Here is a 13,028-nt window from a genome sequence, read left to right on the forward strand (position 1 = left end):
CACTTGTGTTTTTTTTTTTTTTACTGTATAGGTACATTAGGGGCTCTGCAAAAGCAATGTGACGCCTGCAGACCATTCCATCTAAGTCTGCATTCCAAATGGCGCTCCATCCCTTCCGAGCCCTCCCATGCGCCCAAACAGTGGTTCCCCCCCACATATGGGGTATCAGCGTACTCAGGACAAATTGTACAACATCTTTTGGGGTCCATTTTCTCCTGTTACCCTTGGTAAAATAAAACAAATTGGAGCTGAAGTAAATTTTGTGTGAAAAAAAAGGTAAAATGTTCATTTTTATTTAAACATTCCAAAAATTCCTGTGAAACACCTGAAGGGTTAATAAACTTCTTGAATGTGGTTTTGAGCACCTTGAGGGGTGCAGTTTTTAGAATGGTGTCACACTTGGGTATTTTCTGTCATATAGACCCCTCAAAATGACTTCAAATGAGATGTCCCTAAAAAAAAAAAAAATGGTGTTGTAGAAATGAGAAATTGCTGGTCAACTTTTAACCCTTATAACTCCCTAACAAAAAAAATGTTTGGTTCCAAAATTGTGCTGATGTAAAGTAGACATGTGGGAAACGTTACTTATTAAGTATTTTGTGTGACATATCACTGTGATTTAAGGGCATAAAAATACAAAGTTGGAAAAGTTTTCAAAATTTTCGCCAAATTTCCGTTTTTTTTTCACAAATAAACGCAGGTAATATCAAAGAAATTTTACGACTATCATGAAGTACAATATGTCACGAGAAAACAGTGTCAGAATCACCGGGATCCGTTGAAGCGTTCCAGAGTTATAACCTCATAAAGGGACAGTGGTCAGAATTGTAAAAATTGGCCTGGTCATTAACGTGCAAACCACCCTTGGGGGTGAAGGGGTTAAAATGCAATAACGGGCGATCAAAAGAACATATCTGCACAAAAGTGGTATCATTAAAAACGTCAGCTCGGCGCGCAAAAAATTAGCCCTCACCCGGCCCAATATCTCAGAAAATATAGACGCTACGGGTATTGGAATATGGCGCAATTATTTTATTTCTTTTTAGCGAAGTTTTGAATTTTTTTTTACCACTTAGATAAAATATAACCTAGACGTGTTTGGTGTCTATGAACTCGTAATGACCAGGAGAATCATAATGGCAGGTCAGTTTTATGCTGTGTGCACACGTTGCAGATTTGGGTGGAGAATTTTCTGCACAAAATCTGCATCTCCTTGCAGAATACGCAGCTGCGTTTTGATGCATTTTTTTCATGTTTTTTGTGCGGTTTGATGCGGGTTTTTTGTGTGGTTTTGATGCAGTTCTTGGTGCGGTTTTTGCACTGTTTTGATTCAGTTTTTGCTGCAGTATTTGGTGCATTTTTTTGCGTGGTTTTGATTCAGGTTTTTGATGCTTTTTTTTGCAGTTTTTGGTAAAGTTTTGATGCAGTTCTGTTGTGGTTATGATGCAGTTTTTGGTGCGGTTATGATGCAATATTTGGTGCGGTTATGATGCAGTATTTGGTGCGGTTTTGATGCAGTTTTGATGCGGTTGTTGGTGCGGTTTGTTTGCAGTTTTTGTGCGCTTTTGATGCATTTTTTTAATTTTTTTGGTGCGGTTTTTGCGTTTTTGAAAGCTAAATAAAGATGTATTATTGAACAAAGAAAACCAACCTCCTCTTTTACATTTGCCCAACCCACACTCAATTACACACAGATAGACATATAGATGAAATGGATAGACAGAGCTACATATAGATAGATCTATAGATGCATACATCTATCTATTCCTATATCTATCTATAGATATATCTGGATAGATATATCTATTGATAGATGTATGGATAGTGTAGGGTGTGTGTCCACTGTCCGGATTACATCCGAATTAGCTGAAGATTGGATGCTGCGTACTTTTAGTCCCATCGGATGATGCCTGCACACACACCCCAAAAGACGTCCCGCACACACCCGAACAGTCCCGCAGACCCCGTCCGCACACACATACATGCACACCGTCACCGCCCACACACTTCCCTCCTCCCGAACTGCAGCGTTTCTCGGACCCACATCCACATCCAAACTGCAGATCTTTTTTACATCTGCGGTTTTGCTGCGGATGTGCCCGACTCAATGAACGTCTATGGGTGCATAAACGCTGCAGTTTGGCACAAAAGAAGTGACATGCTGCGGAAAAAAAAAAAGCTGCGTTTCGGTGCGGCTTTTTCCGCAGCATGTGCACAACAAGTCTGTGGCTCCCATAGACTTACATTGGTTGCGCACTACACTGCGGATTTGATGCAATTCTGTGCAGCAAAAAACTCTGCAGATCTGCAATCAGATCCGCAACGTGTGCACACAGCCTTAGCATTTAGTGAACCTAGCAAAAAAGCCAAGCAAAAAACAAGGGTGGGATTGCACTTTTTTTGCAGTTTCATCACACTGACTTTTTTCCACATTTTCTGTTACACGACATGGTAAAACCAATGGTGTCGTTCAAAAGTAGAACTTGTCCCACAAAAGATAAGCCCTCACATGGCCATATTGACAGAAAAATTATGGCTCGGCAAAGAAGGGGAGCGATAAACGAAAAAAGCTCCAGGGGTGAAGGGCTTTAGAAACATGGATATGGACATATCTATGGAAATAGACATAGATATATAGATATATTTGTATGTATCTATCCATCCCATATCTATCTATCATCTATCTATCTGTGTAATGGAGTGGACAAATGTAAAAGAGGGGGTTGGACAGAAATGACATCACAAATCTTTTTGAAGATAGAGGAGAGAGATGAGGGAGGGGTTGGGGTGTGTTTTGGAGTGGGTGCGGTAGGTTCGGGCTTAGTGGCCAGTGCAATGCATCATGGAACTTCTAAGGACAAGGAGAAAAAGAGGAGTATATTGGGTATCAAAAATTTATTAGGTATACACTGTATAAATACTAACATTAATTACGTATTTTAGCAGTCAAAAGTACAAAACAACATATAAAGTGCATATAGGATGAGGACAGAAATCCCTCTGGTGCATGGGGCCCTACGGGTAAACCAATCTGCACCATGGCGCAGATAAATAGAAAAAATGGCCGTAATATGCCATGTGGCTTACACAAATACAAAATAATGACACCGGTAGTCAATAATAAGAGCCACAAGGCGTGCTTACCACAACAATAGGAGGGCTACACCAAGGCACCAGGCTGGGACCAGAAGAGACCCCCGACGCGCGTTTCGCTAACGCAATACACAGCTTTCTCAAGGGGATGAAAATAAAGGGGCCGAGAAGGACCTTAAGAAGGGGCCGGAGTCTGGGCATGTGACGTCTCACATGTCCAGAAACGGCCAATAGTAAGCGGCAATGCCGGCGCATGCGCGGATCGGACGGCAGGTCCTGAGACCAGAAGCAGCGTCCAGCGTCACCACGCGTGCACGGGGGAGGAGCGCCCCGGTCACACGTGGGAGGCAAGTGTGACGCTACCCTGGGGTGGGAACCGGCTCATCGGATCGGCGCACGCGCTCTGCCGCAAGAATGTAACGGAAAATGTAACTGACAGGTAAAGCAAAAAAACCAAAAAACGCAGACAGCGGCATTTAACCACCGCATCCGGCCGGGCGGCCGGATATGACGTCATCGCCGACCCCCGTCACATGATCGGGGGTCGGCGATGCTTCTGAATGGTAACCATAGAGGTCCTTGAGACCTCTATGGTTACTGATCGCCGGTGGCTGTGAGCGCCACCCTGTGGTCAGCGCTCACAGCACACCTGCAATTCTCCTACATAACAGCGATCTGATGATCGCTGTTATGTAGCAGAGCCGATCGGGCTGTGCCTGCTTCTAGCCTCCCATGGAGGCTATAGAAGCATGGCAAAAGTGAAAAAAAAAAAAAGTTTTTAAAAATGTGAAAAAAATAAAAAAAAACATAAAAGTTTAAATCACCCCCCTTTCGCCCCAATCAAAATAAATCAATAAAAAAAAAAAATATCAAACCTACACATATTTGGTATCGCCGCGTTCAGAATCGCCCTATCAATAAAAAAAAAGCATTAACCTGATCGCTAAATGGCGTAATGAGAAAAAAAATCGAAACGCCAGAAATAAGTTTTTTTGGTCGCCGCGACATTGCATTAAAATGCAATAACGGGCGATCAAAAGAACGTATCTGCACCAAAATGCTATAATTAAAAACGCCAGCTCGGCACGCAAAAAATAAGCCCTCACCTGACCCCAGATCACGAAAAATGGAGACGCTACAAGTATCGGAAAATGGCGCAAATTTTTTTTTTTTTGCAAAGTTTGGAATTTTTTTTCACCACTTAGGTAAAACATAACCTAGACATGTGAGGTGTCTATGAACTCGTACTGACCTGGAGAATCATAATGGCAGGTCAGTTTTAGCATTTAGTGAACCTAGCAAAATAGGCAAGCAAAAAACAAGTGTGGGATTGCACTTTTTTTGCAATTTCACTGCACTTGGAATTTTTTCCCCGTTTTTTAGTACACGACATGGTAAAACCAATGATGTCGTTTAAAAGTACAACTCGTCCCGCAAAAAATAAGCCCTCACATGGCCAAATTGACGGAAAAATAAAAAAGTTATGGCTCTGTGAAGGAGGGGAGTGAAAAACGAAAACGGAAAAACGAAAAATCCCAAGGTCATGAAGGGGTTAATAGTGCTGAATGGGACATGTTTGATCCTCTTATCCCGGCAATGAATATAACTGGAAGAGTTTGGGAGGCGGTCTGGACTTTAAACTGGTCTAAGTCTGCAGTGATGCTGGTGTACCCTCTCAAGCCATAGTTCCCCGCGTTAGGCTACTTTCACAGTAGCGTCGTGCACTGCACATCGCTATGCGACGTTGCGGCGCACTGACGCTAGCTGCGGAAGCGCCGCACAACGGGGGCAGCAGATGCCGTTTTTCAACGCATCCGCTGCCCCATTGTGAGGTGCGGGGAGGCGGGGGCGGAGTTCCGGCTGGAAATGCTGCAGACGACGCACCAAAAAACGTTACATGTAACTTTTTTGGTGGCGACGGTCAGACGTGTGGCAATGCGTCGCACTGCGTCGTTAATAAAAGTCTATGGAGAAAAAACGCATCCTGCAAGCACTTTTGCAGGATGCGTTTTTTCTCTAAAACTACGCATAGCGACGTGCAGGGCACGACGCTAGTGTGAAAGTAGCCTTAGAGGAACAGACTCCCATTCTAAACAGATTTAAACATTTGGGTGTAGTTGCGAGCTGTAGACCATGGGATTACTACTCCATTCATCTAGACCCTCTTAGCACAATTTAGAACAAAAAGTCAATACCCAGTGTCACCTTCCACTATCGGTAATTGGAAGATCTAACCCAATTAATACGATCCTGATGCCACAACTCCTTTATCTCCTTCACAATGATCCTGTGTTGATCCCGATGTCCATTTTTAGCAAAATCAATACTCTGTTTAGGAAATTAGTTGGATGAAAGCAGCATCCATGAGTTTGAATATACTCCATAGGCGTAAGGATGATAGGGGGCTGGCTGTACCTAAACCCTGAAAATGCAATATTTTAGGCACGGCTGTGGAGTCAGTAAGGCCTCTTTCACAGTTCCGTTTTTCTTTTCCCGTCACAATGCGTCGTTTTGTGAAAAAAAACGGATCCAGTAAATGTTTCTGCTGGATCAGTTTTTTTCTCATAGACTTGTATTAGCGACGGATTGTGACGGATGGCCTTCCGTTTCATCCATCGTACACTGGATCCATCAAAACTGCTGTCCGTCGGGCAGAGACCATGCACATAGAAACGTTTTTTTGTGTACGTCGGAAAACCACTCAATGATGGATCCTGTGCTGCCCGTCGTTGGCTATAATGGAAGCCCATGGACGCATGATCCGTCGCTGTCAAAAGCAGGAATCCAGTGATGGATGTCATCTTTTGAAACTGAGCATGAGTGGAAGAATTTCCAGTCAGGGAAATTCTCTTTTTACTATTGATGCTGCCTATGCAGCATCAATAATAAAAAGATATAATGTTAAAAAAATTGTGATATTCTTACCTTCCGGCATCCAACGCAGCCTTCTCGGGAGCAACGGGAAGGCTGCGGGGGACGCCGGAAGAATATCACAATTTTTTTTAAAATTATTATTAACATGGGTTGTGTGGTGTATTCGCTTTCACCACGGAAAAACACGGTGAAGACCAGTGGCGGACACTGACAGCTTTGGGCCCCTGTGCAAGAAATGTGTCTGGGCCCCCCTCCCTGCCCAGCATCATACCTCACAACTTTAGAAGATGGGAAAGAGGGACAAAGTTTGCGGCGCGGCAAATTTTAGGCCACGCCTCTGGCCACACCCATTCATAACTAGTCACACCCATATCCACATCCCAACCACACCTATTTAGCACTGCTGATCATACTGTTTCATAAAGAATAATTATAAACAAAAAAATATGGCCACACCGTGCTCCATACTGTATAATGACCGCACATGATGCTCCATACTGTATAATGACTGCACATGATGCTCCATACTGTATGCTGGCTGCACATGATGCTCCATACTGTATATTGACCGCACATGATGCTCCATACTGTATAATGGCCACACATGATGCTCCATACTGTATAATGGCCGCACATGATGCTCCATACTGTGTAATGGCCACACATGATGCTCCATACTGTATAATGACCGCACATGATGCTCCATACTGTATAATGACTGCACATGATGCTCCATACTGTATATTGACCGCACATGATGCTCCATACTGTATAATGGCCACACATGATGCTCCATACTGTATAATGGCCGCACATGATGCTCCATACTGTATATTGGCACCACTGTACTATGTGCACATATATAGTGTTACATGCACTGAGCACTGACGAGGCTGCAGGACCTCACATTATAATATATATCTGATATATAATGTGGGATGCCCTGGAGCCGGGCTCAGGGTAACACAGTGCAGGGTGAGGATCACTGTGACTTATTGCTGCAGCTTCAGCTTACATGCAGATCGGGTGACGCTGGAGCCGGGACCTTATCTGTCTGTAAGTTTAAGGCCATGTGCACACGTTCAGGATTTTTAGCGTTTTTTTCGCGTTTTTTCGCTATAAAAACGTGATAAAAACGCGAAAAAAACGCTAACATATGCCTCCTATTATTTACAGTGTATTCCGCATTTTTTGTGCAAATGTTGCGATTTTTTCCGCAAAAAAAAAATCGCATCGCGGAAAAAAAAGCAACTCATTCAAATTTCTTACCATAATCAGGTTTCTCGCATCATGTTCTCACACGCTTTATGCAGTTAATAGCCCTCTGTGTCTGTACTGTTACATACTTAGGCTGATAACCGGATCATGCAGCATTACATGAACACCCGATTCTTACATTATGGCTGGTCCGAACAACGGAAGCAAGACCCAGTGGCGTATCTAGGGGGGATGGTAGCCCCGGGCGCAGCCGGCGCAGTTGGGCCGCCTAATGCGCAGTGTATCCCCCGGCGGCAGCATTCTGCCGCCCCCAGACTGAGAGTCGGCTGTTCTGTGCCGACTGTCAAGCTGACATCTTGCACAGAAGGCTCCCATGTGCAGACATACCGCATGTGCAGCTGCATTGGAGCCCAGAGGTGGAGGGGGGCCCCTGCAGGGTAGCTGCAGCGGGTAGGGAGAAATCTGTGCAGCTCCGCTGCCTACAAGAGAAAATGGCAGTGGAGCTGCAGCGATCTGTCTTCCAGCTTCCTGCCTGCGCTTCCTCTCACACAGGCAGCGCCGCTGGATGACGTCATCATTCAGCGGCCGGCTGTGTCAGAGGAAGGCGATGCTGCGGCAGTGCGTGCAGAGAGTGTGTGTGTGTGTGTGTGTGTGTGTGTGTGTGTGTGGTGCTGTGGGGTAATGTGCAGAGGTAAATTGTGTTGTGTGTGTGTAGGGGGAGGAGAGGGCAATGATGGTGGGGAGGAGGAAATGATGGATGTGGTGGAATGGGCAATGATGGTGGTGGGGGAGGAGGAAATGATGGTGGAAAAGAAAACCACAAAAAGGTATTTAAAGGCCTTATATCAAATATGAGAACCAAAAGAAACAAAAGACCTAAAACAATAATTTTTAATAGTAATTAAAAACATGACGAAAAAGACCACACATTTGGAGTTGGCAGGGTACCTAATGGTTAGGTAAAAATAAAAAAAAGTTACTTACCGATAACGGTATTTCTCTGAGCCCATGACGGCACCACGAAGAGAGGGGATCCGCCCATCAAGGACAGGAAACCAACAGATAAAAAGGCGGTACCTCTCTCCCGCATCAGTTGTTTACAGAGCATGATGGGAACTTAGGTTAATACATATATTCAACATTACTCAAGTCTTCACAGAGATACCGCGTGACAATTTTCATAAGAACTAGCATAATTTTAACTAGTGTGCACACCCACACGTGAAGGGAGGGAATGTACGGGTACCATCATGGGCTCAGAGAAATACCGTTATCAGTAAGTAACTATTTTTCTCTGTCCCCCATGACAGCACCACGGAGAGATTTGCAGAGATTTTACATTAAGGAGGGATCACCGATTCCAGAACCGTACTCCCAAAGGTAAGGTCTGAAGAAGAGGCTACATTCAGCAGATAGTGATTGAAGAACGTAAAAGGGGAAGATCGCGTAGCAACTCTACATATCTGTTCCATTAAAGCCCCGGCTTTTTCTGCCCAGCAGGCTGCCACCTCTCTTGATGAATGGGCTCTTAATTTTTCTCCAGGATAGCTGCTTCATGTGAGGAGTATGCCAGGGTGATGACGTCCCTTATCCATCTTGCCGACATGCCCTTAGAAGCTATTTCGCCCCGCTCGAGGACTCAAAGCACACAAAGAGAGACCTATGCTGCCTACGCTCCCGTGTGGCCGCTAGGTACTGGATTAGGCATTTCCCCACGTCTAGTGTGTGTAAGACTTTCTCTTCACTAGCTTTGAGATTGGGACAAAAAGCAGAGAGGGAGATCTCCTGAGAAACCGTGATGCCACTTTTGGAAGTTAGGCCGGGTCAATCTTAAGAATAACCCTATCCTCTAAGCTTTGCGAATCGAGGGCTGGCTTGACAATGCCTGAATGTCACTGACCCTATGAGCTCTTATGAGAGCTACATAAAGTGATGTTTTAAGTGACAGATTCCCAGAGAAGCCTCTGACAGGGATTCAAAAGGAGGTTTGGATAGGGTTATAAGATCCAAGTTTAAATCCCAAGGAGGAGTAAATCGAGAGGGGATGGGTCTAGACCTGGCCAACCGCTTTGATGAATCTGGATATCACCCGATTCCCAGTCGGGTCGTAATTGTACAGGCCCCCTAAAGCCAAGACTTGAACTTTTAAAGTATTTGTGGCTAGCCCCTGTCCCAACCCCTTGTGCAGAAACTCTAAGACGGCTGTTATTGGAAACTCCCTCTTCTAACTTGGAACCTGAAAAGAAGTTCCACCAGGTTTCCCCCATGCAGTTTGGTGGTTCCTATATGGTCTTCTTCACTCTTGTAAACATTCACAATCAATATTATGGTTAATATTCTGAAGAGTTGCACCAGTGAAGTCTGGGTGACCAGACTTTTGACCATTGCCACATATTAGGGCTCAGAGCACTGGCCCCCGACCACCTGCACCATATTTCCACGAGGAGGGGACTTGGAGAAGTGACGCGTGCCTGTTCAGACTGGATGACCCAGTCATGCACCGCGGCGTCTGCTTGCGTCATAGGGGCGCGCTCACACCGCGCGTGCGCACTAGCCTCCGGTCCTGGACTGTGGGAAGATCAAACCAATAACAGTTAGTACATTGATAATGGCAAAGCATTGGGATGTATGCACATTACTCATCCAGGAGATCAAGTCTATTACGAATCCTTCGATGTCTAAACCCCAAGCGACGGTTGGATATTAATGAAACTAAGGAATACACCATCCGGCAGGTAATATCTCCTGCCATTACCAGAGTTGGGATTCTCATTAGAAGCGCTAAAATTGAAACGTGGATCATAACTCCTGTTTTACTGATATTACACACATACATATCCTAAAAGGCAATCTTGTCAGTGATATTTATACACCCAGAGAGCCATGGAGGGAGTAACCATACTCTATGGCTAGAGAAAAGCAGGTTTCTTCCCACCACAGATGTAGATTATCTGCTGTGAGACAGTGGATCTACGGGTTCTCAACTATAAGAGTCCTGGATACAGTTACCTTTATCTTAGGAGCCCTAAGAGCAGAGAGTATGTGAACCTCTGCCACCTGACAGTGCTGCTGATTTGCCACAAGGTACCAAAGGCAGAGATGCCATTCCTGGTAAACATAATACAACAGACTTCTAGGACGAGAATCTGTCTACCGGATGTTGATCAAGGAAACTAGCCAGATTGCCATATGTGGAGTCAGGAAGGATTCTTTCCTTCCACCTCGTGGTATTTTCTGCTCCCAAGACAGTAGTATGTCCTTTTATAGGCTGAACAAAAAAAAAATAAAAAAAAAAAAATGAAAAACATGCTTCCAAAAAGTCACTCTGAAGTCCAATCATAAGGCTCTGTGCAGACAAGACATGCAACTAACTGAAGTCAAATCATGAGATGTAGCCTGGACATATGGCCTTATTCTAGCCTAGAGGTCCAAGGTCTAGCTGTGTATATGTGAAAACATACCTCGCACATGAAGTTCTAGGCACAGCTTTGGCACAAAGGCATGCGTCCACCAACAGAACATTCCACCTTGCACTAACTGTGCTGGCTCCATAACTGCTAAAAAACAGGGGGAGCTGGCAACGCCGAGAGCCCATCATGAAGGGAAGCGGCGTTCCATCAGGAATGCTGCACTGCTGTCAATGATTTTCTCTCCTGCCCCACGAGATCCAGGAAACCAGCCTGTTGCCTGTCTCGTTCCGCACTTTCTACCATGGAACGCAAGGCGACCTCCCTAAAGACCCGCTGACCCCAGCGGTGGCGCCTCAGGATACGGCACCAGCCGAGGCAGGGAACCCCTGCTGCCTGGATCGGTCTGGCAACGGAAGTAGCGGTGGCTTGCCAGCCGGCGTCAGAGCAGAGTGCCTCCACTGGGAGAGGAAGCAGCTCTACCCAGGAGCCTCGTCCGCTCACTGGTCTCTGTGACTGAGGGACTCCCACCCAGGAGGGTTTCAGCCCTGGGCTCAGTGTCGGCGTTCTCTGGAGAAGATTCTGGGAGAGGCAGCATGCAGCAATCCTCTTCTATGCCACCTCTCCCCGCACACCCTAAAGGCCCACTGACCCCAGCGGTGGCGCCTCAGGATACCGCACCAGCCGAGGCAGGGAACCATCGCTGCCTGGATCGCTCTGGCCGGGCCTGGCATCCCATGACGATCCTCAGGTATGATCCTTGCGTCGACTGTAGGTTCCCTATCAAGGACAGGAAACCAATTGATGCGAGGTACCGCCTTTTTATCTGTAGGTTTCCTGTCCTTGGTGGGCGGATCCCCTCTCTCCGTGGTGCCGTCGTGGGGGACAGAGAAAATATATAAATAGCCGCCTAGCTACTTATATGGTATATGAATGCCAGATATTATATATATTTCTTATTATAAAGGAAAATGGACTAGGGAAGATAGAGGTGCCTTACCCTAATGGAGTCCTTTCCTGACAGCGGAGGTTGGCACCCTGGAATACGATATGGCGCCCCCGCTCAACGTCGGCTGGCCCTAAAAGACCCTCAAATGTATCCCTACCAAAAAAGCCACCACCATAAACACCAAAAATAGACACTACAAAAAACAGGTGCTAAAAAGCTGCTGAATGGTGTTGATCTATATGTAATAAATTAATATAGATATTTATGAGCCAATAAAGACTCTTGCATGCAAAAATTACACTGGGAACCTCCTAATGATAATGACTCGTGATGGTGTCTAAAAAGGAGGGCAAGTATTATAGATCAACAACAAAAAAAAAAAAAAAAAAAAATGATATCAATTGTCTGCTGATTACAAGTTTTTTCTTGATTCCTTGTGGCCACAAAAAGCTACAGAACAAAGTAGCTAAGGGCTGACGCAGTCTGTCTAATTACCTGAATCATCTATATTTCCATATGCTGGGGAAGATGACCTCATTCTAACTACCGTATATGTCTGTCCTTACATCCATATATGGATTCATTTAAAGAGACACTGTCACCCCCCTCCAGCCGTTCTAAACTAAAAGAGCCACCTTGTGCAACAGTAATGCTGCATTCTAACAAGGTGGCTCTTTTAGTTTTTGGTTCAAGTATTCCCAAAATAAAGCGTTTTGAAACTTATCCAAAATACCTGTCTTTATCCAGGGAGGCGGGTCTGAACCCCCCTCTTTGAAGCGCCCAACTGCCGTCAGTCATCTCTTCTGGGGCGCTGGTCGCCGCCCCCCTCAGCGACGTTTACCTCTGAAATCCGGCGCCTGCGCTGTGCTCTTCTGCCTGCGGCAGGCGCATTGAGCATTGGCCGTCAGCTCAGATGCCGGGTTCCGGACTGCGCCTGTGCCGTGCCTAGGAATCCTAGCCCCGCACTGTGCATAATGCATAACACACTGCGGGACGGGGATTCAGTAGCAGGGTGGCCGCACTGCCCGCACAGGCGCAGTCTGCAAGCCTGGCTGGGACGTCAGACGGCCAGAGCTTAAACACAGCGCAGGCGCCGGTTTTGAAGCGAAAAAAGCGCGGAGGGGGCGGCGCCGAAAGCCCCTGAAGATTTGAGTGACAGCAGAGTAGCGGTTCAAGCTGGGGAGTGAGGACCCGCCTCCCTGGCTAAAGACAGGTATTTTGGATAAGTTTCAAAACGCTTTATTTTGGGAATACTTGAACCAAAAACTAAAAGAGCCACCTTGTTAGAATGCAGCATTACTGCTGCACAAGGTGGCTCTTTTAGTTTATAACGGCTGGAGGGGGTGACCGTGGCGCTTTAACAGATGAATCTCTGGCGATTATGCCTCTATATTTGCATATGGTCACATCTAACATGTGAAATTGTATTATCTATTTTTTCTGTTACTTCTGGCGATGATGCCCATATAGGTTTGGCGATACTGCCC

The 13,028-nt window shown here is 45.7% G+C and overlaps 1 protein-coding gene across 2 annotated transcripts in view; it reads right to left on the minus strand.

The window, feature by feature from the left end:
• LOC143816905 (E3 ubiquitin-protein ligase TRIM39-like) overlaps nucleotides 1-13,028 on the minus strand; it is a 56,681-nt gene that overhangs the window by 33,428 nt on the left and 10,225 nt on the right. Inside the window, exon 1 of one of the 2 annotated variants that reach the window (XM_077297880.1) lies at nucleotides 10,340-10,364. The exons of the other annotated variant lie outside the window; for it this stretch is intronic. The gene's annotated coding sequence lies outside the window, so the exon portion shown is untranslated. Of the gene's footprint in view, nucleotides 1-10,339; nucleotides 10,365-13,028 lie in introns of those variants that run through there. 2 annotated transcript variants of the gene reach the window in all.

Source organism: Ranitomeya variabilis, chromosome 3 (assembly GCF_051348905.1).
Source record: "Ranitomeya variabilis isolate aRanVar5 chromosome 3, aRanVar5.hap1, whole genome shotgun sequence".
NCBI lineage: Eukaryota > Metazoa > Chordata > Amphibia > Anura > Dendrobatidae > Ranitomeya > Ranitomeya variabilis.